At 45.6% G+C, this 16,835-nt stretch overlaps 1 protein-coding gene across 4 annotated transcripts in view; it reads right to left on the bottom strand.

Moving 5' to 3' along the window:
• Window positions 1-16,835, bottom strand: part of plxnb2a.1 (plexin b2a, tandem duplicate 1) — a 108,633-nt gene that overhangs the window by 64,610 nt on the left and 27,188 nt on the right. For 3 of the 4 annotated variants that reach the window (XM_046379567.1, XM_046379565.1, XM_046379566.1), the window contains one exon: window positions 6,980-7,033. The exons of the other annotated variant lie outside the window; for it this stretch is intronic. The gene's annotated coding sequence lies outside the window, so the exon portion shown is untranslated. The remainder of the gene's footprint in view (window positions 1-6,979; window positions 7,034-16,835) is intronic. 4 annotated transcript variants of the gene reach the window in all.

Raw genomic sequence — 16,835 nt, forward strand, 5'->3', positions numbered from 1 at the left:
ACAGCAGCCACGGCCTGAGACAAAGACCCCCAAACACACGGACACACAACCGAAGTCTGAGCTCAACTGAGTCTGATCCTCACAAACTCCTGGATGTGATCTGTGTGTCGTCGTTGTGTGTTTCCTCTCTCGGTCAGCCGTCAGTCTGCGACTCTCAGAGTCTCAAATTCACTTTTTCTCCTCCTGCAGTCGGAGTTCGTGTTTGTTAAGTCCGATCCGACAACAAGCTGCACGAACAAATGCACCGGCGAGTCCCGTCACCGCGGCCGAACGCGTCGGCTACGCAGGTGTGAAAATCATGGCGGCTTTATGTTCAGGTCAGCAGACACTTTGGCACGTTACAGCATCAGAAGCACGCATGTAAATAATCCCATTAATGACGGCTGAACTCGGTTTGAGGGTCCCGCTTCACGCTGGCTCGAACGCAGAGGGAGGGAGGTGTCGAAAAATATGTGCTCAAGTACTGTGAAAAACACAAATGAGCTATTCTGTCAGAAAAAGATAATGAATGTTAGAACTATGCAAATGCTAAAAGTCTCTGCATAAGTCCTGTTTAAACAGAGGATTTTAAAACAGCTAAATGACTCAGTGTGTGTGTGTGTGTGTGTGTGTGTGTGTGTGTGTGTGTGGTTTATTTGTGTAGGACTTTAAGCAATTAGGACAGGAAACAGAGGAGCTGTTGCTTTGGCTTCCCTGTGGAATTAAACTATGCACCGTCAACACACACACACACACACACACACACACACACACACACACACACACACACACACACACACACACACACATACACACACACAGCGAATTCCCACACCGACCAACAACACGGTCTCAGCTGTGAAACATCACGTACACACTCACACACAAATACACACACTTCAACACACTCCCTCGACTTCCTCCTGACCCACTTCCCAAACACAACACACCACCTCTCTGTGCTCGTCTCCTCATCCCTCCATCCCTCTCCCATCCCTCTCTCTCTACTCATCTGCTGGAAGCAAAGCAGAGCAGACCACTTCTGCTTTATGTCACCAGATCACAGGACACACACACACACACACACACAGATAATCAGTTTGTTTACCAGGCCAAAGGCATGCAGGGTAAATTCCTTCTCTAAACTGTACTGTGTCTTCAGGCAGCTGCATTGTTTCAGGGTTCACAGGGGCAACGTCTCTGCGGACTTTTACTATGATTAATTATGAGTTTATTAACGAACTGATGCTGGCCAGACTGGGACTTTAGGTTTAGCAGATGCTAATTATCTGATTTCAGATTCCTTGTGTGTGATTAAGTTATTACACGATGCCTGTCAGGCTGCACAGAGGGTGTCCGACCTTATTGGTGGAGGTTGTTGGAGCCCTGACAGGACCACCTGCAGACACTACTCAGGGCTGAGAGTAACACAAACAAAAGAAGAATCAGAAAAACGTTTGGGCCCCATTTTAGTTTTTACCTGCTAGCTTGATATCATCACTAAGGATCTGGTTGGTTCTGAGTCAGAGATTTTCTCCTTGCAAAAAATGAGTCCAGTATTTACTGGAAAGAGTCGGTCGCAACCCTTGCTAATGTTACACGAATGTTAGACTAATGTTAGACTAATGTCGAGACTCAGGACCTGTCCCTGGTCTCCCCTAAAGGGGCGGGGCAGCGGCAAACCCCACATGACACAGATACAGGAAATGACTCCTGAGTGAGGCATCTTGTTTTTGAACAATCTCTGGTTACCCAGGGCAACAAACACATTATGGTATTTCAAAAATAATAAGGGGCTGACACCCTGGGGGCTTTTATTTGTACGAAAATGAAGCCACTTGAAGGTTTGAGGAATGAAGAGGAGATGGAAGGAGAACAAGGAGGTGGAGGAGGAGGTGGTGGTGGGATACTGAGCGAGCGAGGGGGGGTGGTGGTGGTTTGAACAGCGCTGCAGCCACTTGTTTAACAGTCTGACAGGAAATGTTGAACCTGGCCCTATCAGCGCGCTCTGATCAAGGCCACCGAGACGGAGCGGCTCCGAAATGAAGTGGAAACTAAATGGATCCACGTTGGAGGAAGAATTTCTTGGTTTCACAGATGTGTTTGCAGAGAGGTTAAGAGGAGGAAATGAGAAAAAGGCAGACAAATCTAAGATACACCAACCAGAAAGCCAATATGCGAGAGCATTAAAAGAAAAAAAACTCGTCAAACATCTCTTTGTGAGGCTCTTTCTGTCTTCTTTGCCTCCTTTCTCTCCCTCAGCATCTCACCTCCTTCCACTCTCATTTCTCTGCCTATGAAAACTCATTTCTGAGGATTTATAAAATAACATTATCTTGCAACAAGTGCGGTGATATTCCTTTATTTCCCCAGAGAAGGTTGACTGAACACCCACCTGCTTCACTTTCACTTAATTCCACACATTCATAACTGGGAAATGGCAAACGCAGCCACACTCTGCAGCCCTGCTTTCCATTTGGAAGCCGACTTTTCCACACAGATTACAGAAGCAGGCACTCGTTTTTCTGGCTGCCTTTTTCAGGATTCAAATATAATATCAGCCTTTTAAATGCATGTCTCCAAACATCTTAGAAACAGAAAAAGAGTCACAGCTTCTGAGTGTTTGCGTTACCATCTTATAAGTTTGAAAGACGCCCGTGTGATTGGATTTGATACTCACTTCAGATGTCTTCAGATGTACTTCAGTTTACTTCTGATATATTTACTTTTTCTTACTGGAGTTTGTCCCCCCATCACTCACTGTTTTAGGATGTTTAATGCCGGTTATGAACAGGAGGAATTATTAACAACAAAGCCTGTTCCACTGTTGAAGTCCACTGAACTTCTCAGATTTTACCACATGTGAAAAGCAAAGAGAAGTTTAAAACTACAGAAACTCCCAGTGTGTGTGAACGCACCAACAGAAGAATAAAGTTTTTGAGAAATCACTCAAAACTCACAAACACCTCCGTCAGGCCCGAATCGGCTGGCTGGGCGGAGGCAAACACATGTGGTTCAGCTCAACACGGCCGGCATTCCTCCGGGAGGCTCAACGGTAATGATCAGCGTCAGTCTTATCAAAACTGTCTCGCAGCGGGCGTTGACCTTGTAAACAAAATCCTCTGACAGCCAATCAGGGTGTGGGACCTGAGCCGACACCGCGGCCCTCGTGTGAAGTTATGACTGTCCAACATTCAGTCAGAGAGCTTCAGTGACTTCAGCGAATAAAAATGTTCTTTCCTGGTTTATTACTGAAGTGTTTCAACACGTTGGAAAATATCTGCCGGCGTGACTTCAGACAACCAATTTCCTTTAAGACGTCCAAAAAGTTCCTTGACAAAAGCACCGCAGAGGAGGACTTTGGGGGATGGATGACTGCTCTCTGTTCTGTCCTCAGGAACCCCTCGTAACAAATGAATTTCTCCAACCCAATCCGAGTCGGCGTTTCAGCACCACACGACAACATCGCGGCGTCCTCGGTCGTCGTTCTGCTCTCGACGGAGTCACTTTCACTCCGTTCCCAAGTCAGGCCTAAAACGAAATCTGGTTAAAGACCGGATTGAGCAAACTGATCACAATCGTATCGATTACGATTCGAACTTCAAAGCCACGTGGGTCACAGGGCAAAGTGTCATGTGGAACAGCTGCTTCGCTTTGACTCCACTTAAACTCAGATGTCTATTTTTAGGGGTAAATAAAATCCATCACACCGCTGTCTCTCCCTGGGGCTTAATCGAGCAGAAACGCAATATAAAAAATAATATTCCATACACACAATCGAACTCCAGTCAAAAGACGAGGCTTCCACCCAAAGCGGTGGCGGCGGCGGCGGCGGCACTGAGAATCAGAACTTCTCTCTCTGCAATAGAAAATGAAATGCCAAGCCCGGCTAAGGACATAATGAAAAAGCTATTATCAGCATGAGCTTTCATCAGCACTGCATTCAGCCATGTTCAATACAAACTGATTCTCTCATCTCATGCTGTACCCATCTGAATGCTGGGCTATAATAAAGGAGGTGAGATAAGTGAGGGAGATCACACTTTTTTCCCCCCTTTCGGTGCATCAGCACATTCACAGACGAGCTGAGCCACACGTATGGACACGTCCGCCGCCGCGGAGGCCAACATAATCAACCTCTCATTGTAGGAATCTGATCAAATCATTAGCACAGTCTGTATGTGTACATAAACTTTTCTTTGCATCTGACGTCTGTGTCAAATCCTTGATGTTTTTATTCTCTCCAGAAGTCTCCTGCCACCCGTCACCACCAGCCTTACAGTCTGAATTCAAATACCGCCGCTTCATACAATATTCACTGAAAATCTGAATTATGTATACGTCATGATACAATATTCAAACTATATCCAGCATATATTAAGGACTAATGAGGAGGGGCACAAGTCAGGACTGTCAAGTACGAACTATGCATCAACTGAAACGACAGCTACGATGTACTCACAGCAGCTTAAATTATATATTTAACATTTTGTAAATACTCCTCTGGTAAAAACAATTAGAGGCTGATAGAAAATGTGCAGCTCTGCAGGGCCAATCTGAATTTATAATTTTATAAGTCAGCATTTAACTTCCCGAGCCGTGCAACACTTCAAAGGACTAGTTTCAGTTTATTGCAACAGCCGTCTTATCTCGGCAGCTTCGGCCATCATTATTAACAGTGATGATAACGTCATGCTCACCAAAGGCCCGAATGGAACAGTTACTTTTCTACACCCCAAAACAGAAAGCGGAGATGAATCTCCAACACCGATCCTGACCGTGAACTTCGGTGAAGAGCAGATCCGTAGTCAGGCGACCTCTGTCGTCATGGTAACAGGAATAAACGTGTAGTTAAAGCTAGGAAACAGCCGAGGTTTGGTTCGGTTAGGTTGAGACAGCAAAAGATTTAATTAGGTTTAGGAGAGACTAAGGGCTTTTTCCCACTCTCCACCGATTCCCAAACTCCAGAGGTCCTACTGGAAGCTGCCTGGCGTCACCTTCTGTCCGCCAAAACAAGAACAGCCTCCCAAAGCATCGAGAACAACAGACTGTACAATCACATTTACCCTCTTTAAAGCATGACCAACGAGGGAAGGTGAGAGGAAGCCGACGATTTGGAGGAGCTCTTGAATCTAAATGTGCAATTATGGAAAATTATTCAGTTCTCTGCCTGCTGGACCAAATAATCCATCCATAAGACTGCTAATGTTGGCTGTGACGACTCGGAGCTCAGAGACTCGATGTGCGTTTGAGCCTTTGAAAAAGGAGACTTTTCTGGAGCAGGAAAAGAGCTGTTACATCTGTTGACAGTAATACTGACAGTCCCTGTCTTCTATAGCCTGTGTGTGTGTGTGTGTGTGTGCGTGTGTGTGTGTGTGTGTGTGTGTGTGTGTGTGTGTGTGTGCGTTGAGTTCACATTTTTCAGCCAGCCCTCACAGCTGCAGCTCCCCTCTGAGACACATACAAACACCCACACAGAAATAAAGATGCAAACACACTGAACTTCCTCCTGCAAAACAAACCCCAGCTTTCCTGTACGCCTCCCAGAGGAAAGCGTGTGTGTGTGTGTGTGTGTTAGCAGAGAGGTTCATTAAATTTTTTTTCTTTTTTTAGACTTTTCCAAAACCAATAAAGAAACAAGATGAGAACATATGAACACAATAAAATGTTGGCTTGTTAGCGTCACCCATCAGGTTGTTTCTCCTGTCTGCGCTGGTGACCAAAGATCTGGACTCAGATCTGGAGTTGGACTCCCGACGCTGAATGGCCGCTCACTGGAGGAATAATTCTCAGCCACCAGGGCGACAACAAGAGCTCGTCCGGTTCGAAGCGAAGCAGCCAAGTGGAGGCTTCACAGTTCAGGTTTAGTGCAGGAAACAGCAGATACGATGCCTTTAAATAAACACTGTCAGATATTAACAGCCAGCTTGTGGTGCACTAAAGATGGTTTGTGATAAACATCAGCACAGCTCCACAAATGCTTCATTATTACAGCTGAACTACTTCCTGTGTCAGTGGTATTATCAGACACGACTTCCTGTCCACTGTTTCTCAGCCTCCCATGTGTTTACACTCAAACACACCGCAAGGCCTCACATTGGAGAACAATGTGTGTGTGTGTGTGTGTGTGTGTGTGTGTGTTATAAGGCAAAATAATTAGGCAACAGCCCTGCAATACCATGTGTTGACACAGCAACTCCAGTTTAATGAACTGGTTTTATGAGAATTTTATAAGACACGGCCTACAGAAAGCAAAGTGTTTTGTCTGAGTGGAGGAATCAGTAAAACAGCCAACAGCATCATTAGCCTGCATTACTCAGAACACACCAGAGGAATGTTGCTGGATGGATGAAAAATGGTTGTAGCTCCACAAATCAGGCAAAGTTTGGTCTCAATGTGGTGCCAGAAGAGCTTCTGGTTTTGTGTCTTCAGCACAGTCTGTCACCCCCAAAACAACAGGATGAGGGACTTCACGAGAACCGATGCCAAGTCAAAATTCTGAATACCGAGCAGCACTCGTTTTTCCTCAGCGTGGCATGCAGTTCCTCCCAACCTGACGGGGGCAGCAGATTCGCCTGCATGTGGTCCAGTTTGCCCAGAAGAAGATTAGAAAAGCTGTGTGTAAGCACTCTGAGTTCGAGGCAGATCATCAGCGATCACACGGTTTCTCCAACAGAAATCACAAGTGAAGAAACATCTCGTTCCATTTCGCTGAAGAGAAGGCAGACGTCACAGCACAACTGATGATGGACAAACAGCACCACAGAGGAAGAGGAAAAACATTTGGGGGTCTTTCTGTCACTCCAAAACAAATGCAACACATAAATTCCCTTCAAAGAAACAAATCACAGATTTTGACTCTTAAATAAGAACATCAGCATCACTAATCCAGCCTCAGCCGGAGAATAAGAAAGCAGGTGACTTCTTGAAGGTCAAGGAGGGAATAAATGTGAAGAAGCAAAGAGAGCGTGGAGTCGACGTGGTTTTGTTCCGGTCTTACCTGCTCAGCGTTCAGGCCTGTTGGACTCTGATGACATGAACCGCCTCGCTCCTCCTGCACAGAACAGACAGTTTACATTCGTTACGAAAGAGTCTGCTTAAAACTGACTTCACTGATTTAAACATCACTCATGCAGTACAACAAGTACTGCATGACAAGTTTCACACCTTCAGTCTGTGTAAATCACTTAAATGAACCTGAATACTGATGGAAAACATATCATCACCGTCAGATGAAATCCCCTGGAAACTATTTTTAGCTCGGACCTGAGATTTCCAAAAATCCTCCCATGTGGTTTTTGGAAAGTGCTTGATCAGCCTGAACGGTCAATTAAGTTAAGTTAAAACATGTAAATTAATGAAAACCGAAGCCACAAGGCACAAACTGCCACCTGAAAGGAGGTTAATTAGGCAGCGAAACAACTGAAAACTGAGGAGACGGGAACAGAGTGGAAGTCAAGATGACGCCCACACATTATGTCTGCTGAAACAAAGTCGGACACACACACACACACACACACACACACACACACGCACAGAGTTGCTAATTAAACTTAATGGAGACATCCATTCAGTCTCTGACTCTTTCCGTGTCCCAGACTTTAGTGGTTCAGGTAATCTGGACCAAACTAATCAACCACCACCGATCAGCCGCGAGTCAGAACGTTGACGCCACAGTCGCCAGATGATCAACCTCAGATTAACGCAATACTTCACGGCTGAATGAGCTGATTTCATGTCGTTCAAGCTCATCCTGAGTTTCTCAGGCTACGACAGACTGGAGTTTGACCAGCTGGAGCCGCCTGAAAGACGTGATCTGCGTATGTGAAACAGATGTAAGTGAAATACAGATGTTCACATTCGTGAACTGGGTGGCCATGAAGAGAAAAACACTGTAAAAGCCAGCGGTCATATGGGCCCTCTTCGTCACCTGATGAAGACGTTACGGTCTGATGACTGACTGAACAAGCCATTCAGGTGAGAAAACGTTTAAAAACGTTTTTTATTTACATCATCTATGCTGTGTTAACACGTAAGCGCATCATCCTTTGGTGGACGTGATGAGACATTCCCTTGGAGTTTCCGCACTAAACATTTCTTTAATGATTCGGCGATATCAGCTTATGTACCAATGCCTGACTGATACGGATGACGTGTGACACTCAAGTCACCTTTATCAATAAATATGACACCCACGCTCCCATCCAGACCACAACATAATCAGCTAACCAAGCAGAATTGCAATTTATTCCTCAGTCTCATCAGTTACTTTTCAGTGGAGGACATTTTGCTCCTCTCACAAAGTCGAGTGACAGTTGGAAGGATTTTAACGTGTTCCCTCCATGATTAACTGGATATTATGCATCCGTCCGACCATCTGCCAATCAATCCTGCATCCATCCAGCGGTAAATACAACCTTCTGTATGGCAGCACAGAATGTCCTTGGGACTTAATAATCACACTCCAGTATTTCATTAGTGTTCATACACCTTCATGTGTTTCTTTTAGAGTCCCAGATCCTGTTATGAGATGAATCATGGAATAATTCAGTCTCAAAGAGATAAAAGCTGTGGCTTAATTAAATAGTCTGACAGAGGACAAGATGATTAGAACGAGATCACCATGAACTTTGCCTTTGTACCAAAGCTCTGCAGCCGAGCAGAAGAGCTGCCGGGGTCTTTTGTTTTCATACAGAATGAAGTGGAGACTCGTCTCACGAGCGCCCGATCGGTACTGAGCATGTGCAACTCTCAACAGAGAGGAGAAAGAAGCGAGATGGCTCACTCCTTTGGGACTTCCACCATCCACTCCAGGAAAAAGGATGTGTTTAACAGGGTTGGGCAGGTGTAAAAATTTTCAAATCAATTTAATGTGCAGTCAAAGATGAGACTAGACAGACATTGACCACTAGGTGTCGCACTGGGCCCTGCAGCGGCTGCCGGTGAGCCCATAAAGAAGAGTGTAGCAGCACCACAGTCCAGCAGGACAACCGTGACACATCGTGTTCAGTGCGTATGGGAAGTCAGCACATTCCTGCAACAGTTTCACAAAACAAAGTTAAGAAAAGAAGGTTTGTGTCTAAGTTTTACTGGCCCTGACAAGTGGAGAACGCTTACTGCACCGTCGACTGCACTGTCGCAGTGATGTAAAAGAGTACTGAGGGCGTGGCCAGTGCACGACGGCATCACTGCTGGTCAGAGGTCAGCGAAACGAACCAGCTGGGCGTTAACTTACTCTGTAAGGATACTTCAGAAAAGCCCTGGTGGCTGGAAATCCAATAAAAGAAGGAGTGAACGGCCGCGTTCTTGGAATTCCCCTCCCCTGTAATATTGATGTCCGGATCAAATGACTGTCGCTGAGGAAAACCAGGAGAGGAGACGCTAACAAATGGGAGTGAAGTGATCATTTACACCCAGCAGGCTGAGGGAACACAATACACACCGAGCTGGAGGCAAAAAATACAGAAGGAGGAGGAGGAGGAGGAGAGAGATCCAACATGAGCAAACTGCAGTGTACTGTAAACACAAGCACACACACACACACACACACACACACACACACACCTCTGCTGATGACAGATGGAGGACGAACGCTGAATGCTGTGATGTGATTTGCTGGCTGATGTGTTTGTGCTGGCGGAGTATTTCATGATAGTTTATTACACTTTGAGTCTTTTAAATCAGCGAAAACTCACACTCTCACACACACTCTCACACACACACACACACACACACACACACTCATATGGCGGGCGGAGAGAAGTCTTGTAAATCAGTTGTGCTGGCGGCTTCTTATCTGAGAAATGCCAGCTCTGAGAGCAGGGCGGCGCAGCGAGCTGACGGCTGTGCAGCTGAGCTTTAACGACTCGCGTGGAGTCGCAGGCTCGCCGAGCGGCAGGGAGGAGGCGAGCGCCTGTCAGGTTGAGGTAAGAACAGCGTGGCAGCGTGCAAGTAATGATGAAACTTTATGAAACAACACGGTGCGACACAACAACTGACTCCCCGGTGGACCGGTTATCTGCTGACCGATTTAAACCCGGCTCTAAAAACAACTCGAGCGTCCGTGTGCGGTCGGGCCCTGGTTAAGACGCATGTTTAACAGCGTCCATATTTACTGAAGACCTGAGAAAGACCGGTTTTGGTTCATTTGATTTATCTGCTGCCTGGCTGATGGGCTGTGGCCCTCGGGTGAAAGCTTTGCACTGGCCCAATGCAGCACGTTAACAGAAACTGCGTCCGGTTTGGTCCACAACATGCAGGAAGTCCCTCCGTCCATGTGTACCGCAGGCACCAACCACCAGCTGCTGACGGTGTTGAAATTACAAAGCAACAATCTGTTATTAGTCATAAAAGCCTTTGTTTCCGTCGCTGAGGGATCGACTTATCTTAAAGCACATTAAGCAGAAATGTGACAGTTGCTGTTTGGTGAGGACTCGCAGAAGTCACTAAACACTCTGAGCTTGTAATAATCAGAGTTTTTCCAACTGAGGATTAATTAAACGCCGGTGGTTAATTGCTTTTTTCTTCAAGCCGAATGTGTTGTGTTTTGGAATTAAAAGCCTTTTCGCTTCAATCTTAAAGTCTCGTCCTCCCGGTCCTCGATCTGCTTCACGCTCTCCGTTTTCCCTCTGAATCTCTCCTTCACAGCCTCAGTGTTAGCGCTCAAACTGTGTGGTTAATCCACTGTGGCATGGTTAAGGCTTTACACACATACACACACACACACACACACACACACACACACACACACACAGGTCTGTGCCTGTGGTGGAAGCCTTGCAGACATGGGATTTCCTTTCACATCCAATCGAGACCAAAGAAACTTGGTGAGAAGAGCATGGAAAAGATAAGCTGCAAACACACACACACACACACACACACATCTGTGTAAATATCAAACCAGCATCGCACACAAACATCAACAGCCTCAACACAATGTTAACGTGATATAACATGCAGCTTATAAACCCCCCGAAGAGACATCGACAAAAACGACCACCCTCCACCCCCGACACACACACTCAGACTCACACACTCACACACACTCTTCTCCTTCTGTGGGAGTATGCAGACAGGAATTTGTTGGGACATAATTACAATGTGGAGTCTGAACAGCATCCGATTAGGATCCAGAGGTTTTATGACAGGCCTTTGAAGAGCTCAGAGTGCATCAGCTCAACCTGCCTCAGCAAACCAAACTGCACACGCACACACACACACACACACACACACACACACACACACACACACACACAAACCACAGAGAAGCAGATGCTTCTTTTTGGTTGCAGTTTTCCTGCTCCAAATTACAAAAACATGTGAGTGATTTCAGGAACACACTGACAGTCGGTCATATGACGTAACATCACTGACCGTTAAATTCTGTTCAAATTCACAGTCAAGTGCCCAAACCTTCTTTCCGTCTCACTCTCCAGCTGTTATCTGCACATGCTTTATGACAACTGTAGCAAATACTTCAAAACCAGCAGGTTATCTGCGGCAAAAGCCTGGAAACATGGCTGAAACCCTGCAGCGACACGATGCTTCTGTTAACTGCAGCCAGCGGTTTTCATTATGATCCTTTGGACAGGTGAGGCACAGACAGCAGACCGCATCAGGACCGAGGATACTTTGACCACGTGGGCTGAGCCGGAGGTCACCACGTTACCTCGCCGGTGAATCGGCAGACAGAGGACAGTGTACGGCCAGGAAATGAATGTCATTACCCAATCAGAGAACTGATTTTCTAAGGTGCTGAAACAAGAGGCGGGAGGCACACAAATGAAGCGTCGCTCAGGTGTTCAACATGGCTCCTATTAAAAGGTGAACCTGTGTTGTCCACCTCTGACACGATGGATACGACTCAGATTGATGGATTACATTCATTTAGGTTGGAGATTGTTAACACAAGCCTGCTTCTCTGTGGGGAAATCTACACCGAACGGATTCTGGTCATTCAGTTCAAACTGAATTTATGTGCAAAAAAAAAAGTTTTCTTTTTGCTTTCAGCAGCAGTAAGTGAAGCCAGAGCCTGATCGATACATCAGTGGGACAGAGACATATTAGTGTGTGATATGAAAACTGTTCCGGTGCACTGAGTGAGTTTGGACAATAAATTACACATCAGCTGACGTACTGATACTGGAGTGTTTTTACTCCTTAATGTCTTTAAACTCTAAAAGCAGGAAAACACAACTCAGATGGTGCTGTGTCTGAAAGAAACTCAATTTAACATGAGTCACTTTAAACAGTGTAATGTCACAGATCATGCGAGTATCTGGAGTGTAAACGTGTGATTCAGTTCTCCCAAACCTCTGCATTACTGACCAGCTCAGTTAAGAGAGAAAACAGCAGATATGAACGATTTGCCCTTTAATCCCTGAGAACTGACTAAAAACAAACCCTGGTATGTTGTGCTCTCGCTTTGTCCCGTTAGGATCCACCACGAAAACGTTTGTAAGCCAGAGCTTAGGAAAGCCCTGCTGTAAATACCACAGCATTGATCAACAGGCCTCTGTGAGCGCGAGGAGCCATTCACCATTCAGAGGACGTTCACCCGGGAGTGAACTCGATGTAGAGAAGAGTCAGCTGACACTGAAACCGAAGCTTAAAGGGAAAATCCAGCCTCAGAAAATAAGCATCATGTACATGATACGCACTCACACCTGAGACCAGGTAAAAGTAAAAAGTAAAACTGACTAATCGATCTTGGTCACCCAACTCTTCAGATAAGCTCTAGCAAAGCTTATTGAGTCAGCCACCCTTTTTGGTTTCGATGCTCCTCTATTCGCGCCATTACGGTGCTGATGCTGAGGTGCTGACTAAGGCTTAAGCTCCTTAAAAAGTCTGTGTGCGCCTTTAAGAAACAGCCCAAAAGACATCAACATGGATAAGAAGCCCCGTGCGATCAATTCGCACAGAGCAGATGACTGGTAGCCCACTTCAGCTCAGCGTAAACTCGTGGAAGAAATGCTTTCCTTTGATGACAAGGAAAGCAAAAATCAGCATTTTCCCCGCGTGTTAGCCACTAGCAAACAGCTGCATGCCAATGTGAAAACAAAGGCTTTTTGTCTGTCATGCAAAAAAAAAGAAGAAAAAGACTGCCGTTAAAACTGACTCGGTCGTATCCCGGGAGGAGAAACAAGGATTTCTAAAAACAACTGTCTTTCACACACGAAGGCAGAAACGTTGACTCAGGAATGAGAAGGTTTGTCATCAGAACGTGATGCCTGAACCATGAATTTCATCGTGTGCTGCAGCTCCTGACTCTGCTGCTGCTGCTGCTGCGGTGTATCACCAAGTCCACTGAGAAAAAAGCAAATCCCATAATCCTCGGACAGAAAAGCCAGTAAACAAAGTGTGAGTGGAAGGCTGGGACGAGTCAGCAGAGGTTAGGAGCTCCAAAGTGGCACAGAAACAGAGACGTCTGCTCCCATGCATCTCAAAGCACAAATCCTCAGAGGAAGATGACGATACAAGCAGGGAGATCAACTGTTAATGACGTCTGGAGCTCAATTAGAGCACAATTTAACACCCAGAGCAGAAACACAATGAATTTCCTGTTATTATATCGACCACACTGATGTCCTGGACTGTTCCTGATCCAGTACCAGGGCTGATCAGGTGCCAGTGCATTTTGTTAAACTCAAGTTTTGGCCTCCAGTTTTCTCTTCCAAATAGATGGACTTTTGACACCAAAGACCAAACCTACAAAAAACATGATCCAAGCTGTAAGAAACACACAACTGCCCTTTAATTTCATTTCAAACTCGCCAGCAGCCATGACCGACTCCCCGTCACGAAGGAGTCCAACAGAGGACGGAGGGAATGTCCCCTCTGAGGTCGCTTGTCCTCTGCAGCAGTACGTCTGGTCTTAATTAACTCCTACATGGTCATACCACAGCCATGCAGTATTCCTCAGAGACCACAGGGGCTTTCCCTTTTCCCGTGCTCTGTTCTGTACAGGGGCAGGACATCCAGAGAAGAGACGAGCAGGAAGACAACCACAACCTAAAGAAAGACATGTTGGACAACTCGCAGATGTTGACTCAGCCTTCATCCTTCTGCTTCATTGTCATGGCCGTCTCATGTAGCATCTGGTAGCACCAACTCTGTGTTTAACACTCCTCACCCTGCTGGACAAAGACGAGCACAAAGACGCATCAACACGTCTAACCTCCGGCTTTATGACTTTGCACAATGGACCACGTGTCCCAGCTCACACAAAGCACTCAGTGAAAAAGCCGTCGACCCTCGACCCCGACAATGAACTGGCCAACTACTGAGGGAGGGTCAAAGGTTAACTGACGGGTTTGTCTGCTGTTGAGAGGAAAGTCTTTGTGCCTTTCTGTTACATATGAAGACACGTGTTTCCTATTTGTGTTTGTCGTGTTAAGCAGCCGGGAGTGACGAGTTGGAGACGCTTCGTCCATCCCAGTTTCTGAAAGTCCAAGGCGATGACATTAAGTAACTTGTTTTCTCAGGCCAAAACCCAAAGATATTCAGCTTAATAAGACACAAACAGGGAGAAGCAGGAAATCTCCATGTCTGACAAGCTGAAAACAGCATTTTCTGCCTTTTTTTTTGCATGAACGGACCATTAAAGTCCAGATCCAGTTTCACAGCCGTCCAGTAGCTGTGCAGATATTTCAGTCCGAACCGAACAACAAGGCAACCCCTGCAGCCATCAGCATCGGCTAAAACAACTAAACAGCACTCTGAATTTAGTTTCTCTAAGCTGAACCCGACTCAGAGGTATCTTCAGCAGTCAAATGGGTGCCACCAACGCTCAGAACTGTACTTACATGCAGAGGATTTTAACAAGTCAAATGAGACTCATTAAGCTTAAAAAGGTGCCTTCCTGCTCCCTCCGTCTGTGCAGGACTCATTCGTTTTCATGGAACTATAAAATCCTGGCATTAAGTATACATCAGAGAACCACAAAAGTACAGTTACACGTCTGCTTCTGAACAATGTGGAGGACAGACTGAATGTCCCTGCAGACACACACACACACACACACCTGTATGGAGAGACAAATACATATGCAGCAAAGCAATCAGCAATGTTGCCTATTTCCATAATGAGGTTCAGGAGGTGAAACAAAGTTCTATCGGCCTGCTCTTCATCTCTCCGTGCTCCTCTGCTGGTGGTCTTATTAAATCCGCTCCATCTCCACGACCTCGTCTTTCCTCCGGCCGTTCAGAAACTCATTAGACTGCTGCAGGACTCGCAGGCCGAGTATCCCGGCTATTTAATCCATCTCTCAGGCTGTCAATCTGTCTCCCGAGCTCATCTCTTTTACAACACATCTCAATGTGGCGCTGAACATTTTTAATATCAAATAATCAATGTGGATCTATCAGGAGTATTGGGAAGGTTGTTAACGAGTGAGGACACGGAGCTAATTATGCGACGTGGCACCGGAGAGGGGAAAAGCAGGGTAAATATTAATATCTGTGAATCTCTTCTGTGTGCTGCCTGCTCTCCAGTTCTTAAATCAAACCTCTTGGCGGCCATCTTCAGATTTATTATTTCTTTTGAGTCATACTGGAGTCGATGCTCGTGTATGAGAAATCCCAGTTCGACCAAACTGAAACGGGCAGTGCTGATTTTTCATAATCTTTGCTTTTAAGAGGCCCAAATATTAAACTCTGCCATTTGGGAGTGAGGGAAGTTCAATAAACTTTTTTTTTGCTTGGATGTTGAGGCCAATCAAATCTACCAAATCTCTCACTCATCCCAAAGTCAGCTGATCTCTCAAAACGTACCTCAAACCACTTTCTTCACATGGAACAAGAAGAAAGACAGGAAGTATTTGGCACTTTTGATGGTCTGGTTAATCATTACAGCTCTGCTCTGATGATGATGAGCTGATTGAACAGGAGAAAAAGGAGGAGTCTTTTTGCCCAAAGTGATGTCTTCTACGATCCAAAGCCAAACAAAAACACCAGGAACAAATACTTTCTTTCTCTTGGCTGAATACTGCAGGATTCTTTTCCGCTTTCCCCCACATGTTAATTTTATGACTGAGGAGTTTACAGACAGGGACACTTCATATTTCATTAACATCTGTCATATATATTGTGAGAGGGCAATAACAAAGATTTCTGCTGGCCCTCGTAGCAGAAAAATGACCACAATATATCTGCTGAGGTTGATCAATACCAGTACCGTTACTCGGTCTGTGCCATAAGATTCTTGGCTTTCAACACTCCCATTTCAAGTTGTGCTCTGCTTGGGAGCAAAACCCCACTGGACTTCAGAGAAACTCCCACAAGTCGTAAATTATTTGGCACCTTTAGTCACAAAAGAGCTGGACTGTGCACATCTGACTTGGTTTTAGAGCAGAAGAGGATAAAACTGTTCTGTAGGAGCCACAGGACAAACAGGCCCTGGATTTTAGTCAAAAACCCTGCAGTACAATCCTACTACTCAGTACTGCGGGTGTTCTGCAGAGTCCACTACTTGATTTGATTTTGTTTACTTCCACACAGCAGAAAAGACGTCTTCCACACAGTGTGACAAGAGTTAGGAAGATGGAAATCCACGCACACAACCAAATCTCATTGGTTTTTTGGGGGTTTTTATTTCAGCGTGAGATAAGAGTTAAAGCATTTCACATTCAGCTTCTCCGGGTTTCCTATCGCATCATTTCCTCCCAAAAGCATCAGACTTTTACTGAGGAAAGAATCAAGGCTGTTTAAGCTAACATGAAAACGAAGCTCCTCTGTTGTAACGGCACAGCTTTCAACGCTCTTCAACTCGGCAGTTTCAAAACAATTAGACCAGAAACAGAGCACAGGGACGACACACAGGCAGACGCTCTGCAGCAAAGGAACCGTAATAACAATTAT

This window comes from Scatophagus argus, chromosome 22 (assembly GCF_020382885.2).
Source record: "Scatophagus argus isolate fScaArg1 chromosome 22, fScaArg1.pri, whole genome shotgun sequence".
NCBI lineage: Eukaryota > Metazoa > Chordata > Actinopteri > Scatophagidae > Scatophagus > Scatophagus argus.